The sequence below is a fragment of the Catharus ustulatus genome, chromosome 9 (assembly GCF_009819885.2).
Source record: "Catharus ustulatus isolate bCatUst1 chromosome 9, bCatUst1.pri.v2, whole genome shotgun sequence".
NCBI lineage: Eukaryota > Metazoa > Chordata > Aves > Passeriformes > Turdidae > Catharus > Catharus ustulatus.
In genome coordinates, this window is record NC_046229.1 from 1,966,000 (window position 1) to 1,972,507 (window position 6,508).

Sequence of the window (6,508 nt, forward strand, 5' to 3'; positions counted from 1 at the left end):
ATCTGTACTCAAACTATAACTGTCAATTCTAAATTGCTTGGCCTACCTGCTAATTAAGCAGCTCATTTCCAGGCTGATTAATAACAGTCCAAATTGTCTGGGATGAACCCAGGGGATCCAGTCCCTTCCCTGCTCTTCAAAGATTTCTCTGAAAAAACAGCAAACGTCCCTGTCAGTGCTGATGGCACCTATGGCCACACCCCTCCAAAATTATTCCTGATTATTTGGGTGTTGTTTTAAGCACTGCAGCTAATGAGGGAGTAGAGAGAAGAGTAAAGAGAAGCCTCAGTTATTTTATTAAAGATAGAGTTTAAGGGGAAATCTGTAGGAATAAACTGAAATTGTGTGCAAGCCATGAAGACTTAAATCTCAGAACAGAAACCATAAAATTTTGCAGCTGCTTTTTTTTTACCTGCACTCCTTGAGATTTGCTGGAGAAATCCTTTGGAAGGTTGCAATGGGTGTTCTGGATTTTAAACAGGAAGCCAAAAGGGGAAAAAGTGAAATCTCCTCATCCCCATCACTTCTCTGGAGTTTGGGATGTGAAATCCTCGTTCCATGGCCATCACAAGTGCTGGTGAAAATAAATTTTAGGAACTGGGAGCAAAGAACAGTTCTGTGTTTAAACACCATGAGCTGCAAATCAGAGATTTCTTTCCTAAATTTCACTTGATTATTGACATCATGATCAGAAATGCAATTTGGTAAATATTTCCAGATTATTTCTGAGCAGCACAGCACGTACAGTCTAGACTTAATTAAAGAAACAAAGAGAGAAAACTCCCGGCTGCTTTTCCTTTTCCATCAGCAAGATTACAGCATTTATCAGTTTGGCTCTGCCTCCTGATTCTTATCACAGATTTCTCCTCCACCACCTAACAGACAGCTGGATGTGGTATGGAAATAGAGCTTTTCCCAGTTATTCATCCCAGTCATTCCTTTTTTTTCTCCCAGTTATTCATCCCAGTAATTCATTTTTCCCAGTTATTCATCCCAGTAATTCATTTTTTCCCCCAGTTATTCATCCCAGTAATTCCTTTTTCCCATTTATTTATCCCAGTCATTCCTTTTTCCCAGTCAATAATTTTTCCTAGTTATTCATCATGGAGGTTGGAAAGAAAAAAAAAACCCTGATGAATCCTCCATGGCATTAAGGACAAACTGAGCCTTTCTAAGGAATCCTGAATTAATAATTGACTGAACTCACCTGAAAGTTTTCCATGCCTTTGTTGAAGCAGGAAGTTTAAAGGGAAGTTGTACAAGGATAAATATGGACTAATGAGGTCAAAATCCACAGGGTATGGGGACCTCTAGCATTCCTGGGAAGGATTCCCTGGGAATATTCTCATGTTCTGGGATCCTCAGCACAGGGAGGAGCTGGAGCTGCTGCAGAGATTCCAGAGGAGCCCCAGAGCTGTTCCAGGGTTTGTCTCAATCCCCACCTGAAGATTCCCTGATTTCATGCTGGGAATGATGAGCTGAATGACACAGTGCTCTCCATCCCTTCCTGGAGATGATTTTTATCCCAATCAAAACAGAAAAATAGGGATTGCTGCCTTTGGGCAGCGTCCAGGGCCTGCCTCTGCCTACCAAAAAAAAAACAAAACAAAACAAATAAATATTCCTGCAGTGGGAGAACTGGTGAGGACTTGCCCCAAAGCCTCCTGCAAATTGGCTGCTAATGATTCATCAAAGAAATGAGGAGTAAGTGGGGTGGATGGAACATTCCTGATACCCTTATCAGTGAAACACCCAAACAGCCAGAGTCTGTCTGGACCCATCGCCCTGATTAGAAAGGATGGGATGTGAAAAGAGGGAAAAGCAGAATTCTCTCTGTGCTGATGTGGGATTTGGAAAGAGGGAAAAGCAGAATTCTCTTTGCTGACATGGGATGTGAAAAGAGGGAAAAGCAGAATTCTCTCTGTGCTGATGTGGGATTTGGAAAGAGGGAAAAGCAGAATTCTCTGTGTGCTGATGTGGGATTTGGAAAGAGGGAAAAGCAGAATTCTCTCTGTGCTGATGTGGGATTTGGAAAGAGGGAAAAGCAGAATTCTCTCTGTGCTGAAATGGGATGTGAAAAGAGGGGAAAGCAGAATTCTCTGTGTGCTGACATGGAATGTGAAAAGAGGGAAAAGCAGAATTCTCTGTGTGCTGAAATGGATGTGAAAAGAGGGGAAAGCAGAATTCTCTGTGTGCTGCCATGGGATTTGGAAAGAAGGAAAAGCAGAATTCTCTATTTGCTGCCATGGGATTTGGAAAGAAGGAAAAGCAGAATTCTCTGTGTGCTGAAATGGGATTTGGAAAGAGGGAAAAGCAGAATTCTCTGTGTGCTGATGTGGGATTTGAGAAGAGGGAAAAGCAGAATTCTCTGTGTGCTGATGTGGGATTTGGAAATAGGGAAAAGCAGAATTCTCTGTGTGCTGCCATGGGATTTGGAAAGAGGGAAAAGCAGAATTCTCTTTGCTGAAATGGGATGTGAAAAGAGGGAAAAGCAGAATTCTCTGTGTTGACATGGGATTTGGAAATAGGGAAAAGCAGAATTCTCTGTGTGCTGACATGGGATTTGGAAAGAGGGAAAAGCAGAATTCTCTGTGTGCTGATGTGGGATTTGAGAAGAGGGAAAAGCAGAATTCTCTGTCTGCTGATGTGGGATTTGGAAAGAGGGAAAAGCAGAATTCTCTGTGTGCTGATGTGGGATTTGAGAAGAGGGAAAAGCAGAATTCTCTGTGTGCTGATGTGGGATTTGAGAAGAGGGAAAAGCAGAATTCTCTCTGTGCTGTCCTGGATGGATGCAGCTCCTGGGACCTGAGGTTTTCAGGGATTTTGCTTCTCTTTGATCATCCCATCCCCATGGTCCTCCCCAGTTTCCAGCCCTCCCTCCTGCTGGCAGAAACGAGGCAGAGACAAATGGCTTGCAAGGAAAATTCCCTTTTTTGAACAGCAGCAATGAAAAATCTCCCAGCAGAGCCTTTGGTGGCTTTCCAGTGGGAATGACAAATTCAGATGGGGCAGAGGCAGCCCAGCCTCAGATCCATCAGAGCCTTGGCACAGGTCACAGCCTGGACTTCTGCTGCCTCTTCTTTAGCCTGGGCCCATGGGGGCATTCATTCTTTCATTTTTCTTATCAATTATTCAGCAATTAGGCAAATTGAGATTGCATTTCTCTTGTGGGAAGAGCAGCTGGTGAAACAGAACCTGGAGCCAAAGGTGCTCAGACAGCAAAGTGAAAATATTTTCCTTAATTCTCAACAGACCCAATGAACCCAGGCAAAAAAAAGAAGTTTTCTAAAGGAGAAGAAATTTATCTTGTGCAAAGTAAATATATTTTAAATAATTGTGTGGAAAAGAATAGTTTAAGTGCTTATCTCTGTCTTAAGGGATTTGCCACAGAGATACCAAATTTATTTTATGTTGGCCAAATGATACCAGTGAAACTCATTCATATTTATATGTATATAAAAAATAGAGCCAGGATCTTCTTCCTTGTACATCACTGATCTCAAAAACCCCTCAATCAGATTAACTGCTCCAAGGCACCTTTGCCTCACTTTGAAATTATTCTAAATTAGATTAAATCACCCCAGAATTGTGATTTGCTCCCATCACCCTTGACTTATGAGTCAAATTAGCTTGAACTTAGCAGAACAGTTTCTTTTTTTAATGTTTTGGTGGATTTATTAGAATATCAGAGGTATAATTTGGCCAATGTAAAATAAATAAATAAATAAATATGTATATATATATATATATTTTATATATATTTGGCCAATGCAAAAGAAATTTGATATCTCTGTGGCAAATCCTTAGGATAAACACTTAAACTATTCTTTTTCATACAATTATTAAAAATACATTTACTTTGCACAAGCTAAAATTTTTGCTCTATAGAAGAACATTTTTCACCCTTAAATGAGCAGGTTGTCCCTTAGTTTTACCCCAAAAAAGAAGACCTTGGAAAAAATTGAAGAAATGCAAAGAAATGCTCAAAAGTGCCTTAAAAATGTAGGGTTTTTGCACTCATTAAAGATGAGAAAATACAAACTGGCACAAATATTGAAATAATTTTTGCGCCAGTCAGGAGAGACAGAGGTGCAGCCACACCATTAAACACTGCCCTGACTTGCTCAGCAGCAACAATTTAGGAATTGAAAATTTGATTTTTGGCACATGCAGCTGCACAGGAGCCAGCCATGCAAACAGATGATTCACTTGGAAGGGATGCTTCCCAAAACCACGTCCCCAAAGTGGGGTGAAATCCCCAAATCCACATCCCCAGAGTGGGGTAAAATCCCCAAATCCAGCCTCAAAATGGGGTGAGATCCCCAAATCCAGCCCCAAATTGGGGTGAAATCCCCAAATCCACATCTCCCAAATTGGGGTGAAATCCCCAAATCCACATCCCCAATTTGGGGCAAAATCCCCAAATCCACATCTCCCCAAATGGGGTGAAATCTCCAAATCCATGTTCCCCAAAATTGGGTGAAATCCCCAAATCCAGCCCCAAAGTGGGGTAAAATCCCCAAATCCACATCTCCCAAATTGGGGTAAAATCCCCAAATCCAGCCCCAGACTGGGGTGAAATCCCCAAATCCAGCCCCAAACTGGGGTAAAATCCCCAAATCCAGCCCCAAAGTGGGGTAAAATCCCCAAATCCAGCCCCAAAATGGGGTAAAATCCCCAAATCCACATCCCCAAACTGGGGTGAAATCCCCAAATCCAGCCCCAAATTGGGGTAAAATCCCCAAATCCAGCCCCAAAATGGGGTAAAATCCCCAAATCCAGCCCCAAAACGGGGTAAAATCCCCAAATCCAGCCCCAAAATGGGGTAAAATCCCCAAATCCAGCCCCAAAATGGGGTAAAATCCCCAAATCCACATCCCCAGAGTGGGGTAAAATCCCCAAATCCAGCCCCAAAATGGGGTAAAATCCCCAAATCCAGCCTTTCTGGGCAGCTGGAGAGCTTTAGGGAAGGGGAATTTATCCCAGGGATGCTTTGTCTGACTGGGATGATGCACTGCAGGATATCCCATCCCTCTGGAGGAATTTTGGGAGGAATTTTGGGAGGAACAGACACAACAGGGCAGGTGGAAACGTGCCAGGCTGGCTCAAGGAGGATATTGTGTCTGAAGCAGTGAGGAATGTGGTACAATACAGAGCTTGGCAAGAGGGGGAGAAATTGTTTGGATCAAAATAAAAGATTAAAAAAAAAAAAAAGGAAGGAAGATAGGAAACCACTGTGGCCCATCTGGAGGAAATCAGGAATATTGATGCAGATGGAAAAGGCAAAATGCAAAATGGCAAAGCTGGGATGGTGCTCCAGGCACAGGGCTCTCCTGCCTGCTGCCTTGCACTGATTCCTCGATTTTTGAAGGTTTTTGAAATGTTTAGAACCTGCAACCAACATTTCTGGACATCTGGAGCCAATATGGGAGGGGAGAAAAAAATAATTTAAAAATACATAAAAAATTAATCCCAGCATTTAAAGGGATGTGGCACAGAAAATTCTATAATTTCAATAAACCAAAAATTGAGATGAATTCTGCACTTGAAGCTTCAAGGGTGACAGTGACAATTGTCACTTCTAAATTTATCTGCCCAATATTCAGACTGATTTGTTCCATTTTCAATTAGGAAAAAAAAAGCTTTAAATGATGGAAATAATCTGATGCAACCATGGGAAGGCAGCAAAGCTGCAGATGGTGCTTCCCATCAGGATCAGGTAAAAAAAAAAAAACAGAAATTCCCAAAACATCTGGAGCAGGTGCTGGAAATGCATTGAAAACACTCAGCTCTACCTGGAAAAATAAATACAGGGAGAAAGCAGAAAAAAACAGGGAGGAGACCCAGGAAGGGAGAGGGAGCAGCAAGGAAATTTTTGTGTTTGGGAACAAGGCTGGCACAAAAATCACAGAAAAATTGGGCAAAGACATCAGGGCCAGGGGGTCTGGAATATATTGGAATATTTGGAATATTTGGAATATTTACCCTTTTGGAGAAAAGCTGGATGAGCTGGTCCTTCCAGAACATGAGAGAATCTCAACCCTTGTGGTTCAGCCCCTTGTCCTTGTGGTTCCATGGTCCTGGCAGTAAATGGTAGGACAAATTAAAAAAAAATATACAGAAATTTTAAAAAATAATGCACAAATATAATAAAATTACACACACAAAGAACAGAACACAAAAGAACAGAAAATCATAAACACAAAAAATCACACATAAAAATTATTCATAAAAATTTTAAAAAATCACACACACAAAATAAAATCATACACACACAAAGAAGATCACACAGATGAAAAATTAGATACAGAAATAAAATTGAATCATACCAAAAAGTCACACAGGTGAAAATATTATACACACAAATAAAATCATACACAAAAAAAATCACACTGGTAAAAAATTATGCATATAAATAAAATCACACACACAAAAAACCACAAGGAAAAAATTCTACACACAAATAAAATAAAATCATACAAATAAAAAAATTCTACACACAAATAAA